We start from the raw sequence: 26,574 nt of genomic DNA on the forward strand, positions 1-26,574 counted from the left end.
AAGCACTTATAAAAAGGGTCCCTCAAATTAATCTTAATATTATAATATTAGAGGTTTTATTAGCAAATGCTTATGTTGTGAAATGTAATGTATATGATATTTAAGGTACAGAAACACAGTAGACATGCCATGTTTTGTACCATTCTAAATTCCTGTTTATTCGCAGATCTCCGGTTCTATCGGCAAGGAGATCGCATCATGCGTCCGCAAGTTAAGAATTATAGGAAATTAGTGATTAGAATGTATACCTCTGTAGTGTCTTTAGCTAGTTTAAACCAGTTCTTCAGCGAGAAAACCACACAAAGCAACTTCTGAGGAACTGGGACATACCCCTAGTGAAACTGTATTAACTGATTTATGACCTGCATCATACCAGAATATCCAGGAGCAAGAACCAATGGAAATCTGTAAACTAATTTCTTTGTTAGAGCTGTGACCTGTAAGGTATATAGGCTAATGCTGTAGAAACCATAGGGAAGTCATTTCCTTTCTTAGATGACCACAGGCTTCAGGATTGATGACTGAGAACTGGAATCCAGAGTGCTAGTATAAGTATTGGCTGTACCTTGTATTTACTTGCTTTTTGCGCTAATTGTTTAGATCACAGCGCATTATACTTTTCCTTGAATAATATAACTTTTTGTGCTTTGGAACCACAATTGAATTGGAAAGCAATTATTTCTTAAGCGACTTGCAGCGCTGGTAGCGACTAGCGACTGATAGGATTCAATAAGGCTGAAACAATGTGCTTCAATAATCTGTAACATTAGTGACATTGAATAATTTGTATATTAGCTATTTGCATATAATACAGTAATTTTTATGGTATGGAACTTTTATATATGCTCAATTATGATTATAATGCTTTTATTTAGGTTTGGCAGGTGTTTAAGGAAAGCCTATAACAAGTAAGTGGGAATACATTTACTTGAAACTATCTAGGATTCTTTGATTAGGAGATTACTGGAACTTGTGTTGGTATATTGCTGCATCCGTCATTATTTATAGCTTTATTCTTGCTTGTTTCTGTTTTTTTTCCTTTCTAATTATCCTGTTTATAACATGAGGATGGTAGTAGTGTCATCCTACAAACACGTCTTGGAGAAATAATTGTTAATCAGAGCAACAACCAAACACTGTGTTACTCATTTATGTTACATCCAGCTTTGCAACATAAGTAATGGAAATGTTACACTTCAAGACCGTTGCATTTACAGTAGTTTAATCCAGAAATTACTTTCTTCATCCTAGGACCCAGTTTAAATCTGTCATGGTACAGTGCCCATTCTTTCTACAGAATTGCAACTTTTATACCACATGGAGGGCATGATTCAGAGTTGGACGCTGACGTGGCTGAGTCATTTGCTGCATCAGCATTTTTATGCCGCAACCGATTTTGTTCATGCTGAGATGCTTACTTGCAGCAGCACTAATGCATCTCTGTGCGCCTTTAGCTACACCAGCGCTGTAGTATCGGTCTCACCATCAAAGCTTGTACCTGCCCTATGGCAGGTGCAATTTCTCATCTGAACATGGCATCCTGTCTTTAGATGCAGTCGCTTGAGCAACAAGCCCACACCTGACTAGCCACCTCCTGTTACCTCCCAGGAACACCCATAGAAACACACAGCTCTTGCATGCAAATTCCTTACTTTAATGCATAAGTAGTACTTCCAACATTGGCCAACTGTGTGCATATTGGCATTGTGTGCAGTTATTGTGCACCTCTAAATCAGGAATTTCTAGAATAGCAAACTTCAATAAAAAGTTGATTAATTAACCTCAAAATAAAGGGATGTAGTCAGCATCCCGATTGTCATAATGCAGACAGATTGCAAAGGTATTAGGGTTAGGGGGAGACTTAGGGTTAGGCAGTAGGGGGAAGGTTAGGGTAAGGCTGAGGGAGGGGAGGGTTAGAGTTAGGCTGTGGGATGGGAGTGTTAGGGTAAGGGTAATAATACTTACATAAATCTGTCAGGATTCTGACCATTGGCATCCTGACCATCGGGATCTCATACCCAGCCCATTCTAAATGACAAGATATCCCCTTTTTGATGTGATAACAATGAAAGTGACACAATGGGGGTCTCATTTACAAATGAATACATTTTACCTAGAATATATGCAGAAAACATTGACAGAAAATTAAGCGTACATGTGTATGTTGAATAAGGGTGTGCACCGGCCACTTTTCGTGTTTTGTGTTTTGGTTTTGGATCTGGATCTTTCTTCGTGTTTTGGATCTGGATTGGTTTTGCCAAAACCACCCTTCCGTGTTTTGGGTTCTGGGTTTTGTGTTTTGGATCTGTATTTTTTTTAAAAAAAGCATAAAAACAGCTAAAATCACAGAATTTGTTGGTTTCTCTGCTCCTATGCTATTATTAACCTCAATAACCTTAATTTCCACTCATTTCCAGTCTATTCTGAACACCTCACACCTCACAATAGTGTTTTCATGTCCAAAAGGTTGCACCGAGGTAGCTGGATGACTATGCTAAGCGACACGAGTGGGCGGCACAAACACGTGACCCATCTAGGAGTGACACTGCAGTGGCAAACAGGATGGCAGTTAGAAAAACTAGGCCCCAAACTGTACATAATGCAAAGAAAAAAAAGAAGTGCAAGATGGAATTGTCCTTGGGCCCTCCCACCCACCCTTATGTTGTATAAACAGGACATGCACACTTTAACAAATCAATCATTTCAGCGCCAGGGTCTGCCACACAACTGTGGCTGAAATGATTGGTTTGTTTGGGCCCCCACAAAACAAGCTGGCAATTAATGTGTCCCTGCACAAACTGGCTCTACGGAGGCAAGATGTCATCCTCATCCTCCTCATCCACCGATTCCTCACCCTCTTCAGTGTGTACATCCTCATCCTCACAGAGTATTAATTCGTCCCTGCTGGAACCACAGGTCCCTCTGTACGTTCTGGAGGCTGGTCTCCCTGGAAGAGTTGATAATTCATTTTATGAACATCATCTTCTCCACATTTTGTGGAAGCAACCTCCTACGCCTTTCACTGACAAGGTTCCCGGCTGCACTAAACACTCTTTCGGAGTACACACTGGAGGGGGGGCAACTCAGGTAAAATAGAGCCAGTTTGTACAGGGACCTCCAAATTGCTTCTTTTTCCTGCCAGTACAGGTACGGACTGTCTGACATGCCTACTTGGATGCTGTCACCGATGTAATCCTTTAACAGACAGACGCACGCTTGTCGCTGCTGCTTTGAGGATTCAAGTGCGGCTACAGCCCACACAATTCACAAAGACAGAAAAAAAAAAAGAATATTTTTATTGTTTGTGGAGCACACTTTGAGGGTTACACCACCCTTTAACAGACAGACGCACGCTTGTCGCTGCTGCTTTGAGGATGCAAGTGCGGCTACAGCCCACACAATTCACAAAGACAGAAAAAAGAAGAAGAATATTTTAATTGTTTGTGTAGAACACTTTGAGGTGTCACCACCCTTTAATAGACAGACGCACGCTTGTCGCTGCTGCTTTAAGGATGCAGGTGCGGCTACAGCCCACACATTTCACAAAGACCGAAAAAAAAAGAACAATATTTTAATTGTTTGTGTAGAACACTTTGAGGTGTCACCACCCTTTAACAGACAGACGCACGCTTGTCGCTGCTGCTTTAAGGATGCAGGTGCGGCTACAGCCCACACAATTCACATAGACAGAAAAAAAAAGAACAATATTTTAATTGTTTCTGTAGCACACTTTGAGGGTGTCACCACCCTTTAACAGACAGACGTACGCTTGTCGCTGCTGCTTTGAGGATGCAAGTGTGGCTACATCGCACACAAGTCACAAACACATTAAAAAAATAGTTTTTTATTTTTTGGAACACTTTGAGAGTTACACCACCCTTTAACAGACAGACGCACGCTTGTCGCTGCTGCTTTAAGGATGCAGGTGCGGCTACAGCCCACACATTTCACAAAGACCGAAAAAAAAAGAACAATATTTTAATTGTTTGTGTAGAACACTTTGAGGGTGTCACCACCCTTTAACAGACAGATGCACGCTTGTCGCTGCTGCTTTAAGGATGCAGGTGCGGCTACAGCCCACACATTTCACAAAGACCAAAAAAAAAAGAACAGTATTTTAATTGTTTGTGTAGCACACTTTGAGGGTGTCACCACCCTTTAACAGACAGACGCACGCTTGTCGCTGCTGCTTTAAGGATGCAGGTGCGGCTACAGCCCACACAATTCACAAAGACAGAAAAAAGAACAATATTTTAATTGTTTGTGTAGCACACTTTGAGGGTGTCACCACCCTTTAACAGACAGATGCACGCTTGTCGCTGCTGCTTTAAGGATGCAGGTGCGGCTACAGCCCACACAATTCACAAAGACAGAAAAAAGAACAATATTTTAATTGTTTGTGTAGCACACTTTGAGTGTGTCACCACCCTTTAACAGACAGACGCACGCTTGTCGCTGCTGCTTTAAGGATGCAGGTGTGGCTACAGCCCACACAATTCACAAAGACAGAAAAAAAAAGAACAATATTTTAATTGTTTGTGTAGCACACTTTGAGGGTGTCACCACCCTTTAACAGACAGACGCACGCTTGTCGCTGCTGCTTTGAGGATGCAGGTGGAATCTAGACGGGATTTGGAACCGAGGACACACTACCTCCATCAATTGTCTAAATCCCACTGCACTAATGTCGGATACCGGACGCACGTCTAACACCAACATAGCAGTCAAGGCCTCAGTTATACGTTTTGCTTCAGGATGACTGCTGTCGTACTTCATCCTCATCGCTAGGGACTGTTGGAGGGTCAATTGTTTAGTAAAAGTAGTGATGTTCCTACTTCCTCTCTGGGATGATGAACAACTCCCAGCAGCAGCAACAGCACTAGGAGGAAGAGGTTCTTGATCTTTCCCTATTTTATTTTTATCGGAGAAAGTTTGGTCCTCCATTTATGTTATATTGATATATATACGTGCGGCTAAAGCGCACACAAACACAGAAAATATTATTTTATTTTTGCTGGAGAGTAGTGCACTTTGTGGGTTACACCACCCTTTAAGAAATGAGCCAGCCGGCTCTTTACTTATGGGACACAGGCGCACGCTTGGCGCTGCTCCTTTGTTGATGCACGTGCAGCCACAGTGCACACAATTCACAAACACAGAAAATAATTTTTTTTTTGGTTTGGACTGGAGTGTACTTTCGGGGGTTACAGCACCCTTAACGGTCAAGCCAGCCGGCCCTTTACTTATGACACAGGCGCACGCTTGGCACTACTTTGTTGATGCACGTGCGGCTACTGCGCACACAATTCACGAACACAGAAAATAATTTTTTTTAGGTTTGGACTGGAGTGTACTTTCGGGGGTTACAGCACCCTTAACGGTCAAGCCAGCCGGCCCTTTACTTATGACACAGGCGCACGCTTGGCACTACATTGTTGATGCACGTGCGGCTACTGCGCACACAATTCACAAACACAGAAAAAAAAATTTTTTTGGTTTGGACTGGAGTGTACTTTCGGGGGTTACAGCACCCTTTAACGGTCAAGCCAGCCGGCCCTTTACTTATGACACAGGCGCACGCTTGGCACTACTTTGTTGATGCACGTGCGGCTACTGCGCACACAATTCACAAACACAGAAAATAATTTTTTTTTAGGTTTGGACTGGAGTGTACTTTCGGGGGTTACAGCACCCTTAACGGTCAAGCCAGCCGGCCCTTTACTTATGACACAGGCGCACGCTTGGCACTACTTTGTTGATGCACGTGCGGCTACTGCGCACACAATTCACAAACACAGAAAATAATTTTTTTTTTGGTTTGGACTGGAGTGTACTTTCGGGGGTTACAGCACCCTTAACGGTCAAGCCAGCCGGCCCTTTACTTATGACACAGGCGCACGTTTGGCACTACTTTGTTGATGCACGTGCGGCTACTGCGCACACAATTCACAAACACAGAAAATATTTTTTTTTTTGGTTTGGACTGGAGTGTACTTTGGGGGTTACAGCACCCTTTAACGGTCAAGCCAGCCGGCCCTTTACTTATGACACAGGCGCACGCTTGGCACTACTTTGTTGATGCACGTGCGGCTACTGCGCACACAATTCACAAACACAGAAAATAATTTTTTTTTGGTTTGGACTGGAGTGTACTTTCGGGGGTTACAGCACCCTTTAACGGTCAAGCCAGCTGGCCCTTTACTTATGACACAGGCGCACGCTTGGCACTACTTTGTTGATGCACGTGCGGCTACTGCGCACACAATTCACAAACACAGAAAATATATTATTTTTTTAGCACTTGGGGGGAGCACCCCTGATGGACAGAGCACCCCCTGGACAACACTACAGCACTCCTTTAGGACTGGGACACTGCACAGGACTTTGGAGTGGACACAGCCCCTATGGAGAACTGACTGCACAACACAGTCCAGCCAGCCCCTATGGACTTTGAAGTAGTGGACACAGCCCCTATTAACAACAGCAGCACAGCACAACACAGCCAGCCCCTATGGACATTGAAGTAGTGGACAACAGCAGCACTACACTACACTACACTACACAGCCCTAACTCCCACCCTCCCTCTTCACTGTCCACAGCCGAGTGAGAAAATGGCGCCGACGCGGGTACCTTATATAGGATCCAAAACCCGCGAGACTCGGAAGGCGGGATGATGACGTTTTGCCTCGATTTCAGATCCGAGTCAGGCGGGAAAAGTCGAGCCTGACTCGGATCGGACTCGGATCGGGGGGGCTCGGGGGGGTTCGGATTTCAGAAATCCGAACCCGCTCACCCCTAATGTTGAATCATATATATCTCAAGAGGTTGCTTCTGTTTGTTTTAGATGCTACAGAACTAATGCATGAATGTCCAACTGAGATGGGTATTTAGACTATCCATATAGGCCTATGATAGTAAATTAAATAAAATAAATAAATAAAAAGAACGAACATTTAAGAAACCATTTCAAGTCAACTCTGCAGAAGATATTATTATTCAAAGAGTAGAACATCCTTATATTATATTAGGTAGGGACAAGGTAAAGTTCACCAGCAACATTTTGAGTTGAGCAGTAGAACAGGTCACTTAGCAGTTTAATCTCTGAGTTCCAATTTTGCGCACCAGTGTATAGTGCCGATGCAGAGTTGAACACATGCACATGAATTCACACTGAGCATGCTTGGAAAATGAGTGCAGGCAAATGTGGCTATGCAGAATTGTGCACAATTTGGACGCATTTACCTTTACAACCAATGAGGTGGATCTTGGGTGGGAATATATTTTCCCTGTAGACTAAAGGCCTGATTCAGAGTCGGACACTATTTGCGCTCGCTCGTTCAGAAAAAGGGGCCGGCTATTTAAATTGAGCGCTCGCTCTTTGCGGTCTGTTGACGCCTCTATGTCTGAGTGAGCAAACTAAACATGCGCTCGCTATTTTGTAAAGACAGCCCCCTGGCCGCTCGCATCCTACGTCATCTCCGCTATTTATTTGATTAATCGAGTACATCGAAAGGCGTCTGAACTGCTCGCGTAGGATCTTCCTAACGCAATCATGCGAACAGTTCAGGCTAAGAAACAACCAAGTGACGTGGTCGATGACGCTGCTTTGTTAATTATGCACACCCTTAAAATGCCCGTTTTGACCATTTGGCACGCCTGCGTTCGGATCACCACTCCCCGTTTTCAAGCACCTTCCCCTGTTACCACCCACAAACGCCTCATCCTGTCACTCAAATTAGCAGGCACTCGCTATTTTGCGAGCGCTCGATTTCCGACCGCAATGACTGGTTGGCGCATGCGCATTATGACCCATATGCATGCGCAGATGTGCGAACATCGCTCGGAGCGAACGAGCGGCCGCTTACGAGCGGCTCTGAATCAGGCCCTAAGATCAGTGTAGAATATAGATCAGTGTTCATCTATATGCGAGCCACGTAGATCAACGTGTAAGTGTATATAAGCTGTTAGAAGGCTTATTTTGCACACAGTGTAGGGCAGGTGCAAGTACACACTGATAATGATGATGGTGACTTGTAGTTAACCAGTTGCATATACTATCCATGCAGAGGCAGGTGCATCTCAAGATGCTTACAGCTCTGCATGCAGTATGTGTTAGTATACACATTTTGTCCATGCACATTTTCAGTATGCTGATAAAGTTACTTCAGCCCACATTTGAGATGATTTAGTTGTAATGAAGAATCCCTAAATTTTCAGAGCTAGTCTTATACGTGTGTCATGTAGGGACCCGATTGTTGGAGTGGCCGGAGCGACCAGCAGTGTTACACAGATTGGTGGCGGCTTCACCGTTACTCTCCACTAGCCCCCAGGTCACCACTAGCCACAAGGTTATGTTACTAATACAAATTATTTTTTTCTAATGTATTTAACATTGATTACAAAAAAATTATGTCTACTAATTAAAGTATAGCTTTTGCGGTCAGTTGGTTAGTATAGGCAAATTAGGTACACTCTTATCATCAAAGAAGTGTTACAGCAAAATAACCAGAGCAGTTATTTGTTTTTCCACCTAAATATTGCTGAATTTGGTGAAGAACAACATATTCTATGTGAGATTGTCATTACAAATCCATTATGTGCTGATGATCATGATGACAGTGAGGGTACAATTGTGGGTTCATCCTGCTCAATGACATTGTGCCCATTATTTAATTCTGGTGTGGCCAGCATGTCCAGTTTTACTTGCTGCCATTCTGTTACTGAATCTTCTGAGAAAAAGAAGCAGTTTATGTACATAGAATAGAATATTAGATTAGATGTTAGCTCAGGAACTGATGCTCTCTCAAATCCACAGCTTTCCAAGAGCTGATGATGTGCGCATAGCGGTGGCGGAAGACACGATTTTTCCATTACAGCCATTCAATATACAATCTTGTTGGCTAGGGAATGTCTACATCTACCTGATAGACAACCACCTGGAGACTCCACTAACACATGGAGTAGACAACATAGTGGTGGTGACTATATGACAACCACTACCCACTGGGTAATTATAAGCTTCAAAGAACAATCAGTACAGTGGTAGAGGTGGCAAAGGGATCAATAGCACCAATAACAATGCAGAACAACACTGATCATCATCATCATCATTATTATTATTATTATTTTATTTTTATTAGTAGTAGCTGACACAGATTATGTAAGAACAATATGCATGCAGCTTTCAGAGAAAGTCCCATATGACTTAAGGTATGTTGATCATATTGCAAATGTGATTAATAACTAGCTATGTCCCAAAGAAGTGAAATGTGGAAATATGGCAAATAATCTGTGAGGTCGATATGAAAATGTTCCTCATTTATAGCACTAAACACAGCATTTTAGGGGTTTATTTTATCATAAATTACTGTTGAGAATACATTCATTAATGAGTCGGCAGAAACAATTCAATAAAATATCCCACTGGGTATGTGGGATATTAAGAATGATGACGAGGGTTCTGGGATAATAAAAGTCCCTCGGAGACAATGTGCATGAAGCAGATTACACCCATCAGCTCATTATAGCTGCAGTAGTTTAATCCCTATACGACAGTTTAATGACTCTTAGAATATGAATGAGGAAGTGATTTTAAGTGAGATTAAATGAGCGTGGAGGGTAATGAATGAATTGAACAGGAACACAGCCATATTGATCAGGAAAAAAGATGGATTCTCTGTCCTTTGTGTAGAAATTAATTTCCAGATAAAACATCACAAAGGAAATGTTTTGTGTATTGGTCACCTCAGATTAGCCATGACTGTTTAATTACAGCAAGCAACTAATTATGTTACCAATGTCTTAATTATTTGAACTGCAAGTTAAATAAATGCTGGCCTCTCCAGTGAGGTTTGGTAACCCTTTACATATAAAATGCAGTTGTCACTTGAAAACAACTTCAGTGAATTCAATGTAATTGTATTAAGTAATGAGTGCTTCCTGTAGTTTGTTTCAAAGTTGTTTTGACCCCCCTCCCCCAATGCTTGGACTGACATGAAAAATGGTGGTGGCAGTGGAACAACTTCAGTCCTTTCACGGAATGTGTGATATCTCTGGGCCTCTTCTGAGCTACAGGTCCGCGCTTTCACTGCCTGATTACAAACACAAATTTCAGCAAGGGTTAAAGTTATTTAGTAAAAGAGCACCTGCCATAGACATAAATTTTATAGATACAAATACTTGAATACGTTTGAGGAACAATAAGCACCCTGTTTACAATGGAATATTGCTAGTCCACCAGGGGTTAAGGAAAAGAGAGGGCAGATAAAAAAAATTTGCGTGAGGTCACCCCAATATTTAAAACCAGCTCTGGGCCCTTTCTAGCAGGGGGATGATGCCACAACCAGGGGAGCCCTTTCACCGGGCCCCCCAGCTGCACAGGGCCCCCCAAACAAAGGGGTCCCCCTCTCCAGGGCACCCTTGGCCTAGGCTGATAGCCCGGGGCTACCCCTGTCACCCCTGGGTGGTGGGTGGCAGGTTCATAGTGTTAGGTGTAGTATGTAAAAATTTGAATAAATCACATTGTCTTTACAGTTGAACTACAGGTCCCAGCAAGCTTCCCCCACATGCTGGTACTTGGAGATTCACAAGTAGCAGCATGCGGGGCATTAAGGGCCTGCTGGTATGTGTAGTTCACCTGTAAAGAAATGTGTAAAAGAAAGACACACACACCATGAAAATAAAGATTTATTACATCCAATACTCACTTTTTGTCCCACGATGTTCTCCACAGTAAGCCAAACAGGGCCCCGGATAAACTGTAACAACACGCTCCAGCATGCTGTTACAGTAACGCTAATGACATTTCAGGCTTTGAGCTATAATTAGTGCCTGGGCGTGAGCCAATCAGTGGTGGCTTAACATTAGTGGCCGCTCATTGGCAGGGACTCACATGGAATTAACCAATAAGCAGCTCCTCCACGTGGGTCCCAGCCAATGAGTGGCCGATAATGTTAAGCCACCGCTGATTGGCTCCAGATACTGACAGTTCCCACGTGGGAACTGTCAGTAGCCAGAGCTAATCAGCAGCCGCTCTACAGTTAGCAGCCGCAGATTGGCTGGCGGGATGCGTAAATGCCGTGCAGTCCCATCAGCTGGCATTCACGAGCTATCTGTATGTGTGGCAACACACATACAGATAGTGGGTCCGTCTGGTCGGGTAAGTAGTTTTTTTGTTTAGCCAAGTCCCGGGGATGCTGCGGAATCCAGCACCAGGATATAGGTGAGTATGAAATCTTTTTTGCAGGGCCAGTCATTAAGGATTCTACTGGAGAAGGGGACAGAAAATTCTGGTATAGGTAAGTATTTGTGAATGGGTAGGTGTCTGTAATAAAGTTAGTAATAAAGTTATACTTGGCACAGTGTGTGTGTTTTGTCTTTTTTAACTATTTATTTTACAGTGGGGATAGAGGTGCTGCCCGTCTGCTGGCACTTGTAGTTCCACAAGTGCCAAAGTGCAGGCATGCTGGCACCTGTAGTCCCACTGTAAAATATAATAGCTTACTTCTATATCCCCACTTTATTACCCCTGTACCCAACGCTTCGGGAGTGCAGGGAAGAGCCCTGTGCTTCAGTCCAAGCCTGGGGTTTCGGCAGTGCCAGATTAATGTACACATGGGCCTGGAGCTGAAATTTATGATGGGCCTATTGTGTGCCGCTGCAAGGGGTGTGACAAGTGCCATAGCAGTGTGACTGGTAATGTGGGGTCATGCCCAGTGCAGTGTGGTTGGGGTTTACATAGGGGTGTAGCCTGTGCAGCGTTCTCTTAGGACGCTCAATGCAGTGCTGCATTTCCAGGTGCCGGTGGCCTCAGTACCTTTGCGCAACAGCATGACGTCATCACAGGGCCGTCACAGGGCGCTCCGGAGCCGGTCCTGGTACGCCGATGTGTATGTGTAGGCCGGCACTCCTGTGCAAAGTATAGTGCTATGGCGTCTGGTGCCCTCCTAATTACCTCTGCCTGTGAAGGGAGGGAACATGTAGCAGTCGAATGGGCGGCAGGCACTCTGGACGAATTGTATAAAACACACTAAAAATCCATTTAAGTTATCAACAATTCAGAACTTGTATTTGTCCTCTCAGTAATCCTGATGTAAGAATGAATACAAGTTCTGAAGCGTTGAAAACTTAAACAGATTTACACATACCCATACCCACACACATACACGTAAATTGGGAGGGTACAGGAATTTGAGGCACACTTAAGGGGGCCGAAGCAGGTGTGGTGAGATATGTTGACAGTCATAATGTCAACATTCATTATGTTAACATGAAAATGTCGACATCAGGGGTTAGGCACTAGGGGAAGGTTAGGGTTAGGCTACGGGTGGAGGAGGTTAGGATTAGGCTACATGGGGTGGTTAGGCACCCCATGTTCGCTGCCGACATCTATCATTGCCCGTACTTACAGGGCAACCTGACGATATTGTCAGGTTCTGCAAGTACAGGGATGAGAGAGGGTGACGTCACTGAACAATATATCGTTCAGTGTGGGTGCTCAATGTCATTAATGTTGGGGAAACACTAGACGATATTGCTCATGGAGCATATCGTCTAGAGGATACCCGCCTTTAGACTGCGGGGGGGAGGAGGTTAAGGTAGAGACCTATAAGGTAGGGGTAGGCATTAGGGTTAGGGGGGAATTCTCACAGGAAGGCTAGAGCAGCAGAGGTCATGACCGCTGGAACCCAGAAGCCGCACTAGAGTCACTGCAGCCGTCAAGAGCAGGTTAGACAGCACTGGGCCAACAGGGATGATATGTCGACATTCCATCACTGACATGAATAACTTCAACATTATGACCATGTTGACAATCTCCTATCAGCATGATGAATGTTGACATATCACACCACACCCGCTTCAGTCCACTTAACTGTGCCTCAAGCTCCTGTACCCTCCCTATTTACCACTGTGTGTGTATGATATATATATATATATATATATATACATACATACATACATATATATACATACACACACATATAAATATATATACACGCACTATATATAAAAATATATATATATACTGTATATATACACACACACCTAATTTAATGTATATATATATATATATATATATAGATATGTATATATATATATATAGATATGTGTGTGTGTGTATATATATTAGGGGTGAGCGGGTTCGGATTTCTGAAATCCGAACCCCCCCGAGCCCCCCCGATCCGAGTCCGATCCGAATCAGGCTCGACTTTTCCCGCCTGACTCGGATCTGAAATCGAGGCAAAATGTCATCATCCCGCCTTCCGAGTCTCGCGGGTTTTGGATCCTATATAAGGTACCCACGTCGGCGCCATTTTCTCACTCGGCTGTGGACAGTGAAGAGGGAGGGTGGGAGTTAGGGCTGTGTAGTGTAGTGTAGTGTAGTGCTGCTGTTGTCCACTACTTCAAAGTCCATAGGGGCTGGCTGTGTTGTGCTGTGCTGCTGTTGTTAATAGGGGCTGTGTCCACTACTTCAAAGTCCATAGGGGCTGGCTGGACTGTGTTGTGCAGTCAGTTCTCCATAGGGGCTGTGTCCACTCCAAAGTCCTGTGCAGTGTCCCAGTCCTAAAGGAGTGCTGCAGTGTTGTCCAGGGGGTGCTCTGTCCATCAGGGGTGCTCCCCCCAAGTGCTAAAAAAATAATATATTTTCTGTGTTTGTGAATTGTGTGCGCAGTAGCCGCACGTGCATCAACAAAGTAGTGCCAAGCGTGCGCCTGTGTCATAAGTAAAGGGCCGGCTGGCTTGACCGTTAAGGGTGCTGTAACCCCCGAAAGTACACTCCAGTCCAAACCAAAAAAAAAATTATTTTCTGTGTTTGTGAATTGTGTGCGCAGTAGCCGCACGTGCATCAACAAAGTAGTGCCAAGCGTGCGCCTGTGTCATAAGTAAAGGGCCGGCTGGCTTGACCGTTAAGGGTGCTGTAACCCCCGAAAGTACACTCCAGTCCAAACCAAAAAAAAAATTATTTTCTGTGTTTGTGAATTGTGTGCGCAGTAGCCGCACGTGCATCAACAAAGTAGTGCCAAGCGTGCGCCTGTGTCATAAGTAAAGGGCCGGCTGGCTTGACCGTTAAGGGTGCTGTAACCCCCGAAAGTACACTCCAGTCCAAACCAAAAAAAAAATTATTTTCTGTGTTTGTGAATTGTGTGCGCAGTAGCCGCACGTGCATCAACAAAGTAGTGCCAAGCGTGCGCCTGTGTCATAAGTAAAGGGCCGGCTGGCTTGACCGTTAAGGGTGCTGTAACCCCCGAAAGTACACTCCAGTCCAAACCAAAAAAAAAATTATTTTCTGTGTTTGTGAATTGTGTGCGCAGTAGCCGCACGTGCATCAACAAAGTAGTGCCAAGCGTGCGCCTGTGTCATAAGTAAAGGGCCGGCTGGCTTGACCGTTAAGGGTGCTGTAACCCCCGAAAGTACACTCCAGTTCAAACCAAAAAAAAAATTATTTTCTGTGTTTGTGAATTGTGTGCGCAGTAGCCACACGTGCATCAACAAAGTAGTGCCAAGCATGCGCCTGTGTCATAAGTAAAGGGCCGGCTGGCTTGACCGTTAAGGGTGCTGTAACCCCCGAAAGTACACTCCAGTCCAAACCAAAAAAAAAATTATTTTCTGTGTTTGTGAATTGTGTGCGCAGTAGCCGCACGTGCATCAACAAAGTAGTGCCAAGCGTGCGCCTGTGTCATAAGTAAAGGGCCGGCTGGCTTGACCGTTAAGGGTGCTGTAACCCCCGAAAGTACACTCCAGTCCAAACCAAAAAAAAAATTATTTTCTGTGTTTGTGAATTGTGTGCGCAGTAGCCGCACGTGCATCAACAAAGTAGTGCCAAGCGTGCGCCTGTGTCATAAGTAAAGGGCCGGCTGGCTTGACCGTTAAGGGTGCTGTAACCCCCGAAAGTACACTCCAGTCCAAACCAAAAAAAAAATTATATTCTGTGTTTGTGAATTGTGTGCGCAGTAGCCGCACGTGCATCAACAAAGTAGTGCCAAGCGTGCGCCTGTGTCATAAGTAAAGGGCCGGCTGGCTTGACCGTTAAGGGTGCTGTAACCCCCGAAAGTACACTCCAGTCCAAACCAAAAAAAAAAATATTTTCTGTGTTTGTGAATTGTGTGCGCAGTAGCCGCACGTGCATCAACAAAGTAGTGCCAAGCGTGCGCCTGTGTCATAAGTAAAGGGCCGGCTGGCTTGACCGTTAAAGGGTGCTGTAACCCCCGAAAGTACACTCCAGTCCAAACCAAAAAAAAATTATTTTCTGTGTTTGTGAATTGTGTGCGCAGTAGCCGCACGTGCATCAACAAAGTAGTGCCAAGCGTGCACCTGTGTCATAAGTAAAGGGCCGGCTGGCTTGACCGTTAAGGGTGCTGTAACACCCGAAAGTACACTCCAGTCCAAACCAAAAAAAAAATTATTTTCTGTGTTTGTGAATTGTGTGCGCAGTAGCCGCACGTGCATCAACAAAGTAGTGCCAAGCGTGCGCCTGTGTCATAAGTAAAGGGCCGGCTGGCTTGACCGTTAAAGGGTGCTGTAACCCCCAAAGTACACTCCAGTCCAAACCAAAAAAAAAATTATTTTCTGTGTTTGTGAATTGTGTGCGCAGTAGCCGCACGTGCATCAACAAAGTAGTGCCAAGCGTGCGCCTGTGTCATAAGTAAAGGGCCGGCTGGCTTGACCGTTAAAGGGTGCTGTAACCCCCGAAAGTACACTCCAGTCCAAACCAAAAAAAAATTATTTTCTGTGTTTGTGAATTGTGTGCGCAGTAGCCGCACGTGCATCAACAAAGTATTGCCAAGCGTGCGCCTGTGTCATAAGTAAAGGGCCGGCTGGCTTGACCGTTAAGGGTGCTGTAACCCCCGAAAGTACACTCCAGTCCAAACCAAAAAAAAATTATTTTCTGTGTTTGTGAATTGTGTGCGCAGTAGCAGCACGTGCATCAACAAAGTAGTGCCAAGCGTGCGCCTGTGTCATAAGTAAAGGGCCGGCTGGCTTGACCGTTAAGGGTGCTGTAACCCCCGAAAGTACACTCCAGTCCAAACCAAAAAAAAATTATTTTCTGTGTTTGTGAATTGTGTGCGCAGTAGCCGCACGTGCATCAACAAAGTAGTGCCAAGCGTGCGCCTGTGTCATAAGTAAAGGGCCAGCTGGCTTGACCGTTAAAGGGTGCTGTAACCCCCGAAAGTACACTCCAGTCCAAACCAAAAAAAAAATTATTTTCTGTGTTTGTGAATTGTGTGCGCAGTAGCCGCACGTGCATCAACAAAGTAGTGCCAAGCGTGCACCTGTGTCATAAGTAAAGGGCCGGCTGGATTGACCGTTAAGGGTGCTGTAACCCCCGAAAGTACACTCCAGTCCAAACCAAAAAAAAAATTATTTTCTGTGTTTGTGAATTGTGTGCGCAGTAGCCGCACGTGCATCAACAAAGTAGTGCCAAGCGTGCGCCTGTGTCATAAGTAAAGGGCCGGCTGGCTTGACCGTTAAGGGTGCTGTAACCCCCGAAAGTACACTCCAGTCCAAACCAAAAAAAAAATTATTTTCTGTGTTTGTGAATTGTGTGCGCAGTAGCCGCACGTGCATCAACAAAGTAGTGCCAAGCGTGCGCCTGTGTCATAAGTAAAGGGCCGGCTGGCTTGACCATTAAGGGTGCTGTAATCCCCGAAAGTACACTCCAGTCCAAACCAAAAAAAAAAATATTTTCTGTGTTTGTGAATTGTGTGCGCAGTAGCCGCACGTGCATCAACAAAGTAGTGCCAAGCGTGCGCCTGTGTCATAAGTAAAGGGCCGGCTGGCTTGACCGTTAAGGGTGCTGTAACCCCCGAAAGTACACTCCAGTCCAAACCAAAAAAAAAATTATTTTCTGTGTTTGTGAATTGTGTGCGCAGTAGCCGCACGTGCATCAACAAAGTAGTGCCAAGCGTGCGCCTGTGTCATAAGTAAAGGGCCGGCTGGCTTGACCGTTAAGGGTGCTGTAACCCCCGAAAGTACACTCCAGTCCAAACCAAAAAAAAAATTATTTTCTGTGTTTGTGAATTGTGTGCGCAGTAGCCGCACGTGCATCAACAAAGTAGTGCCAAGCGTGCGCCTGTGTCATAAGTAAAGGGCCGGCTGGCTTGACCGTTAAGGGTGCTGTAACCCCCGAAAGTACACTCCAGTCCAAACCAAAAAAAAAATTATTTTCTGTGTTTGTGAATTGTGTGCGCAGTAGCCGCACGTGCATCAACAAAGTAGTGCCAAGTGTGCGCCTGTGTCATAAGTAAAGGGCCGGCTGGCTTTACCGTTAAGGGTGCTGTAACCCCCGAAAGTACACTCCAGTCCAAACCAAAAAAAAAATATTTTCTGTGTTTGTGAATTGTGTGCGCAGTAGCCGCACGTGCATCAACAAAGTAGTGCCAAGCGTGCGCCTGTGTCATAAGTAAAGGGCCGGCTGGATTGACCATTAAGGGTGCTGTAACCCCCGAAAGTACACTCCAGTCCAAACCAAAAAAAAAATTATTTTCTGTGTTTGTGAATTGTGTGCGCAGTAGCCACACGTGCATCAACAAAGTAGTGCAAAGCGTGCGCCTGTGTCATAAGTAAAGGGCCGGCTGGCTTGACCGTTAAGGGTGCTGTAACCCCCGAAAGTACACTCCAGTCCAAACCAAAAAAAAAATTATTTTCTGTGTTTGTGAATTGTGTGCGCAGTAGCCGCACGTGCATCAACAAAGTAGTGCCAAGCGTGCGCCTGTGTCATAAGTAAAGGGCCGGCTGGCTTGACCGTTAAGGGTGCTGTAACCCCCGAAAGTACACTCCAGTCCAAACCAAAAAAAAAATTATTTTCTGTGTTTGTGAATTGTGTGCGCAGTAGCCGCACGTGCATCAACAAAGTAGTGCCAAGCGTGCGCCTGTGTCATAAGTAAAGGGCCGGCTGGCTTGACCGTTAAAGGGTGCTGTAACCCCCGAAAGTACACTCCAGTCCAAACCAAAAAAAAATTATTTTCTGTGTTTGTGAATTGTGTGCGCAGTAGCCGCACGTGCATCAACAAAGTAGTGCCAAGCGTGCGCCTGTGTCATAAGTAAAGGGCCGGCTGGCTTGACCGTTAAAGGGTGCTGTAACCCCCGAAAGTACACTCCAGTCCAAACCAAAAAAAAATTATTTTCTGTGTTTGTGAATTGTGTGCGCAGTAGCCGCACGTGCATCAACAAAGTAGTGCCAAGCGTGCACCTGTGTCATAAGTAAAGGGCCGGCTGGCTTGACCGTTAAAGGGTGCTGTAACCCCCGAAAGTACACTCCAGTCCAAACCAAAAAAAAATTATTTTCTGTGTTTGTGAATTGTGTGCGCAGTAGCCGCACGTGCATCAACAAAGTAGTGCCAAGCGTGCACCTGTGTCATAAGTAAAGGGCCGGCTGGCTTGACCGTTAAGGGTGCTGTAACCCCCGAAAGTACACTCCAGTCCAAACCAAAAAAAAAATTATTTTCTGTGTTTGTGAATTGTGTGCGCAGTAGCCGCACGTGCATCAACAAAGTAGTGCCAAGCGTGCGCCTGTGTCATAAGTAAAGGGCCGGCTGGCTTGACCGTTAAAGGGTGCTGTAACCCCCAAAGTACACTCCAGTCCAAACCAAAAAAAAAATTATTTTCTGTGTTTGTGAATTGTGTGCGCAGTAGCCGCACGTGCATCAACAAAGTAGTGCCAAGCGTGCGCCTGTGTCATAAGTAAAGGGCCGGCTGGCTTGACCGTTAAAGGGTGCTGTAACCCCCGAAAGTACACTCCAGTCCAAACCAAAAAAAAATTATTTTCTGTGTTTGTGAATTGTGTGCGCAGTAGCCGCACGTGCATCAACAAAGTAGTGCCAAGCGTGCGCCTGTGTCATAAGTAAAGGGCCGGCTTGCTTGACCGTTAAAGGGTGCTGTAACCCCCGAAAGTACACTCCAGTCCAAACCAAAAAAAAATTATTTTCTGTGTTTGTGAATTGTGTGCGCAGTAGCCGCACGTGCATCAACAAAGTAGTGCCAAGCGTGCGCCTGTGTCATAAGTAAAGGGCCGGCTGGCTTGACCGTTAAGGGTGCTGTAACCCCCGAAAGTACACTCCAGTCCAAACCAAAAAAAAATTATTTTCTGTGTTTGTGAATTGTGTGCGCAGTAGCCGCACGTGCATCAACAAAGTAGTGCCAAGCGTGCGCCTGTGTCATAAGTAAAGGGCCGGCTGGCTTGACCGTTAAAGGGTGCTGTAACCCCCGAAAGTACACTCCAGTCCAAACCAAAAAAAAAATTATTTTCTGTGTTTGTGAATTGTGTGCGCAGTAGCCGCACGTGCATCAACAAAGTAGTGCCAAGCGTGCACCTGTGTCATAAGTAAAGGGCCGGCTGGCTTGACCGTTAAGGGTGCTGTAACCCCCGAAAGTACACTCCAGTCCAAACCAAAAAAAAAATTATTTTCTGTGTTTGTGAATTGTGTGCGCAGTAGCCGCACGTGCATCAACAAAGTAGTGCCAAGCGTGCGCCTGTGTCATAAGTAAAGGGCCGGCTGGCTTGACCGTTAAAGGGTGCTGTAACCCACAAAGTACACTCCAGTCCAAACCAAAAAAAAAATTATTTTCTGTGTTTAGCCGCACGTATATATCAAATCGATATAACATAAATGGAGGACCAAACTTTCTCCGATAAAAATAAAATAGAGAAAGATCAAGAACCACTTCCTCCTAGTGCTGAAGCTGCTGCCACTAGTCATGACATAGACGATAACATGCCATCAACGTCGTCTGCCAAGGCCGATGCCCAATGTCATAGTAGAGGGCACATACAATCCCAAATGGCAAAGTTCAGGAAAATGACCTTGAAAAAGACATTTAAATCAGCTGAAGAGAAACGTAAACTTGCCAATATGCCATTTACGACACGGAGTGGCAAGGAACGGCTAAGGTCGATCCCTAGTATGTTCATGACTAGTGGTTCAGCTTCACATGACGATGGAAGCCCTCCTCCCACTAAAAAAATCAAAAGAGTTAAGCTGGCAAAAGCACAGCGAAGAACTGTGCTTTCTAAGAAGATATCACAAATCCCCAAGGAGAGTCCAAGTGTGGTGGTGGTTGCGATGCCTGACCTTCCCAGCACTGGACGGGAAGAGGTGGCTCTTTCCACCATTTGCACGCCCCCTGCAAGTGCTGAAAGGAGCACCCACAGTCCACTTGCTGATATGCAAATTGAAGATGTCACTGTTGAAGTACAACAGGATGAGGATACTGGTGTAGCTGGCGCTGAGGAGGAAGTTGGCGAGGAGGATTCTGATGGTGATGTGGTTTGTTTAAATCAGGCTCCGGGGGAGACAGTTGTTGTCCGTGGGATGAAAAAGCCCATCACGGTCATGCCTGGGCAGAAGACCAAACATTCCACCTCTTTGGTCTGGCAATATTTCTATCCAAATCCGGACAACAACTGTCTTGCCATATGTACCATATGTAAAGGTGAAATAAGTAGGGGTAGGGACGTCAACCACCTAGGAACATCCTCCCTTATACGGCACCTGCAGCGCGTTCATAAAAAGTTACTGTCAAGTTCAGAAACTTTGGCTAAGACCGTAAGCAGTCCAGGGACACCTAAATCCCGTTGTCCTGTTGTATCCAAGCGCCTGCAAACCACACCGTCAACTCCCTCCTCGTCAATTTCCTCTTTAGTCAGGATCGGAAGTAGTCCTGCAGGCCATGTCACTGGCATGACTGAATCTCCTATCCGGGATTCCTCTGGAGGATCCTGCATTGCTACGCCTACTGCTGCCGCTGCTGCTGTTGCTGCTGCTGGGAGTCGTTCATCATCCCAGAGAGGAAGTAGGAACACCACTACTTTTACTAAACAATTGACCCTCCAACAGTCCTTAGCGAGGAGGATGAAGTACGACAGCAGTCATCCTGAAGCAAAACGTATAACTGAGGCCTTGACTGCTATGTTGGTGTTAGACGTGCGTCCGGTATCCGCCATTAGTGCAGTGGGATTTAGACAATTGATGGAGGTAGTGTGTCCCCGGTTCCAAATCCCGTCTAGATTCCACTTCACTAGGCAGGCGATACCGAGACTGTACAGAAACGTCAGAAAAAGTGTCCTCAGTGTCCTGAAAAATGCCGTTGTACACAATGTCCACTTAACCACGGATATGTGGACAAGTGGAACAGGGCAGACTAAGGACTATATGACTGTGACAGCCCACTGGGTAGATGTATCACCTTACGCAGCAACAGCAGCAGCATCACCAGTAGCAGCATCTCAGAAATGCCAGCTCGTTACAAGGCAGGCTACGCTGTGTATCACCGGTTTCAGTAAGAGGCACACCGCCGACAACCTCTTAGAGAAACTGAGGGAAATCATCGCCCAGTGGCTTACCCCACTTAGACTCTCCTGGGGATTTGTGATATCTGACAACGCCACCAATATTGTGCGGGCATTACATCTGGGCAAATTCCAGCACGTCCCATGTTTTGCTCACACAATAAACTTGGTGGTGCAGAATTTTCTGAAAAGCGACAGGGGCGTGCAGGAGATGCTTTGGGTGGCCCGAAAAATTTCTGGCCACTTTCGCCATTCAGCGACTGCGTGCCGAAGACTGGAGCGCCAGCAAACACTCTTGAACCTGCCCCGCCATCACCTGAAGCAAGAGGTTGTGACGCGGTGGAACTCAACCCTCTATATGCTTCAGAGGATGGAGGAGCAGCAAAAGGCCATACAAGCCTATACATCCACCTATGACATAGGCAAAGGAGGGGGTATGCACCTGACTCAAGCGCAGTGGAGAATGATTTCCGTGTTGTGCAAGGTTCTCCAGCCCTTCGAACTTGCCACACGTGAAGTCAGTTCAGACACTGCCAGCTTGAGTCAGGTCATTCCCCTCATCAGGCTTTTGCAGAAGCAGCAGGAGAAAGTGAAGGAGGAGCTAAGACGGAGCGATTCCGCTCGGCATGTGGGACTTGTGGATGAAGCCCTTCATTCGCTTTGCCAGGATTCCAGGGTGGTCAATCTGTTGAAATCAGACCACTACGTTTTGGCCACCGTGCTCGATCCTAGGTTTAAAGCCTATGTGGTGTCTCTCTTTCCGGCCGACACAAGCCTGCAGAGGTGCAAAGACCTGCTGGTGAACACACTGTCAGCTGAAGCGGAACGTGACACGTCAACGGCTCCTTCTTCATTTTCTCCTGCAACTGGGGCTGCCAGGAAAAAACTTAGGTATCCTAAGCAACCCGCTGGCGGTGATGCAGGGCAGGCAGGACCAAGTTTGGACATCTGGTCCGGACTGAAGGACCTGGCAACAATTTCTGACATGTCTACTGTCACTGCATATGATACTGTCACCATTGACAGAATGGTGGAGGATTACATCGGTGACAGCATCCAAGTAGGCATGGCAGACAGTCCATACCTGTACTGGCAGGAAAAAGAGGCAATTTGGAGGCCCCTGTACAAACTGGCTCTATTTTACCTGAGTTGCCCCCCCTCCAGTGTGTACTCCGAAAGAGTGTTTAGTGCAGCCGGGAACCTTGTCAGCGAAAGGCGTAGGAGGTTGCTTCCACAGAATGTGGAGAAGATGATGTTCATCAAAATGAATTATCAGCTCTTCCAGGGAGACCAGCCTCCAGAAGGTACAGAGGGACCTGTGGTGGTGGATTCAAGTGGGGACGAGTTAATACTTTGTGAGGATGAGGATGTACACACTGAAGAGGGTGAGGAATCGGTGGATGAGGAGGATGAGGATGACATCTTGCCTCCATAGAGCCAGTTTGTGCAGGGACACATTAATTGCCAGCTTGTTTTGTGGGGGCCCAAACGAACCAATCATTTCAGCCACAGTTGTGTGGCAGACCCTGGCGCTGAAATGATTGGTTTGTTAAAGTGTGCATGTCCTGTTTATACAACATAAGGGTGGGTGGGAGGGCCCAAGGACAATTCCATCTTGCACCTCTTTTTTTTCTTTGCATTATGTACAGTTTGGGGCCTAGTTTTTCAAACTGCCATCCTGTCTGCCACTGCAGTTTCACGCCTAGATGGGTCACGTGTTTGTGCCGCCCACTCGTGTCGCTTAGCATAGTCATCCAGCTACCTCGGTGCAACGTTTTGGACATAAAAACACTATTGTGAGGTGTGAGGTGTTCAGAATAGACTGGAAATGAGTGGAAATTAAGGTTATTGAGGTTAATAATAGCATAGGAGCAGAAAAACCTACAAATTCTGTGATTTTAGCTGTTTTTATGCTTTTTTAAAAAAAAATACAGATCCAAAACACAAAACCCAGAACCCAAAACACGGAAGGGTGGTTTTGGCAAAACCAATCCAGATCCAAAACACGAAGAAAGATCCAGATCCAAAACCAAAACACAAAACACGAAAAGTGGCCGGTGCACACCCCTAATATATATATATATATATATATAGAGAGAGAGAGAGATATGTGTGTATATATATATATATATAGATATGTGTGTGTGTATATATATATATATATATATATAAAATATATATATATATATATATATATATATACACACGCATATTTGTGTAAAAATCCACAAAGAAGAACCGCACACACTTAATAGAATTAGCGGATGCTGAGGTCACATATTGTAGCATATATCATATTCAATCCCAAGGGATCAAAAAACAAGACCAGCACACCTTTAACTTAATGCATGTAAAATGGAATGTATTAAAGCACAGCCATGCTTAATCGGGTTATACACAAATGCACGTCACATCTGCTATGCAGTAGATTCCTGTTATACTTATCAGTGCCGGTGACCATATGCATATATTCAATCAAGAGCCCAACAGGCGTTTCAGTGGCAAACCACCTTCATCATGAGCACAGAGTAAATGGGCCTATCCATCAGAAGACTTTTTGAATAATCCGACCAAAACCAGGAGGTTTTGGTCGCTTCGCTCAGAAAATCATCTAATGGATAGCCGGCAAGGACCAGCGATGCGCGTGCACGCTGGGTCCCTGCCGACGCCGACTATCTGTGGAACATGCCCGTCAACCTGACGATGATCGTCAGGTTCGGAATGTTCTCAGATAGGAGGTCGGTCTCCTGCACTGAATGACGTTCAGTGAACGCCGTTCAGTGTGGGCACCGCACCTAGGCGACCTGAAGGACTGAACGCTAGTCATTCAGTTTTTAAGTCACCTAATGGATAGGCCCCTTAAGTGTAAAAGCATGGTGTTAAATAGGGAGTGTGACGCCAAATCAAACAAACATACATAGATCTCACCTGTCACTGGGGGGCCAGACTACATGCTGGCCGCCGCGTCCCGGAATCAATGTCACAGAGAGTTCCATCTAACCAGCCGGACACATGGTCAGGCATAATAGGTCCGCCCAGAGGGAGAAACACGCTGCAAAGGGGCCAATGCCAGTGTGTCTCCTGGGGGCCGGACACGATGCAATGTGATCACGGCCATCAAACAAGGACCAATAGCTTGAAACACGTGACTCACATACATCACGTTTGTTTCAGTCAATGGAACATCAATGTTATAGGCGTTGACATAAATGTTATAGGTGTTGCCATAGTAATCAACATAGGTAAACATAGACAAGATCTAATGGTGGGTACACACTGGGCGATATTACTGAGCGACTGCACGATTACAACATCGTAATCGTGCAGTCGCTCAGTAATCGTGCACTTTTATGTCGGAAACGACCAGCGATGCGCACTCCCGCTGGTCGTTTCCAACATTGTCCATCGCCTGAACATGCAGCACAATCTGATGATGTCGTCAGGTTGCTGCATGTCGGGGAATGGGGGAGAGAGCCCGGCGCTGAACGATATCGTTAATGATATCGTTCAGCGGCTGTGCTCAATGTCATGAACGACATTGAGCACAGCCTGCCAGGGACACACTACACGATATCGCTCAGGGAGCATATCGTGTAGTGTGTACGCACCTTAACAGTGTGAGTGTCTGACAGGCACCAAAAACTTGGCAAACAGACTAACATATAAGACAAAGATATTAAGCGCCAAGATACACAAATGGCCCAATCACCATATTAAATAAATGTGAACATATAATATGGCGCACTCAAATAAAACCCCAAAAGAGAAAATAACGACATTAATAAAACTAATAATTATTAATGGAAAACAATTATTAATGATTTTTTTATATATAATATGCATATATATATATACATAAATATATACACACATATGTATATATATATACACACATATGTATATATATACAGTACACACATGTATATATTCACACTGACCTGTATAAACGGACAAGCTGGGCTGATATACAAGTAACCTTGTAGGAGGTGCAAGGATTACTTTGTCAGGGCTCCCCTGCGTTTGTACTATACTTCACTCAGTGAATGCTGCACTTTCTCCCTGTACTTTGGATTCTTTATATATATATATATATATATATATATATATATATGCACACATATGTATATGTACATATACAGTATACACATGTATATGTAACATATACATGTATAATATGTTCACACTGACCTGTATAAACGGACAAGCTGGGCTGAGCTTCCTTCTCTCTTCAGCTAGGCGATTGGTTGAGAGCAGGAAGGAACAGGGGGCGGGGCTTCGGCGGACCAAAGGTGGGCGGGGCTTCATCTGCCGAGTGTGGGCGGAGCTTCGGTTGCCGGGGGTGGGCGGGGCTTCAGCCTGGCCGGCTGGATCGTCCAAGAGGAGGGGGTCAGAATCGGCTAAGCTAAGCTGTTCTGGCGGCTGTTAGGTGAGTGGCCTGGGCTGTTAGTTGGTAGTGTCAGGAAAGAAAAAAAAAAATGTTTTCTTGCCTGCACTGCAATGCAATCTGCGTGGGCCTATTTTCAATGGGAGGCCTGGAGCTGTAGCTCCACCCGCCCCATTGTTAATCCGGCCCTGGGTTTCGGGGGGGACCCCTTCTTGGGGGGAGATCCCCACCTCCCCTGAGATTCCCGGCTTGGCCTGACTGGTTTGGGCTGATAATGCTTTGGTCCCGGAGCCCCAGTGAAAGATTCTCTGGGCTGTGGCATTACAGCCCGGCTGTTTTGGGTCTGGTGTTGGTTTTAAATATAGGGGGGACCCTACGCAATTCCCCCCCCCATATATTTAAAACCAGGACTGGCCCTGCAGCCTGGTGTTGGTTACTAATTAATGGTGGAACCCTACACATTTTGTTCCCCGAAATTGTAGAAACCAGGGCTGGCTAGCAAGCCTGGGGCTGGTTAAGCTTTTGGGGTGGGGGGCCCTATGTCATATTTTTCAGATATTTAATTTTTTTTCTATATTTACAGGCAGAAACATACATGGATCACAGCGATCTGTGTATGTTTCTGCCAAACTCTCAGAGCACAGGCAGGTGTATTTTTTTCACGAGTTTTTACAGGAGTTTTCCCATCTCATGAGAGTTTAAAAACTCTCTGCTTGGTAAATTCCAGAATTCTACCTTCACCAGTGAAAAAGTTCTCGAGTTTTGCCGATGGTGAGTTGAAGGGAGTTTGCTAACTCTCCAGTATTTTCCCATAGCAAAGGAGATCTCTCTCCCGAGTTTGACATTAGTAAATTTGAGAGTGGGAAAAAATGGCCAAACTCTCCAGAGTTTGCAAACTCTCCC

The sequence above is a fragment of the Taudactylus pleione genome, unplaced genomic scaffold (genome assembly GCF_031769625.1).
Source record: "Taudactylus pleione unplaced genomic scaffold, aTauple2 ptg000138l, whole genome shotgun sequence".
Lineage (NCBI taxonomy): Eukaryota > Metazoa > Chordata > Amphibia > Anura > Myobatrachidae > Taudactylus > Taudactylus pleione.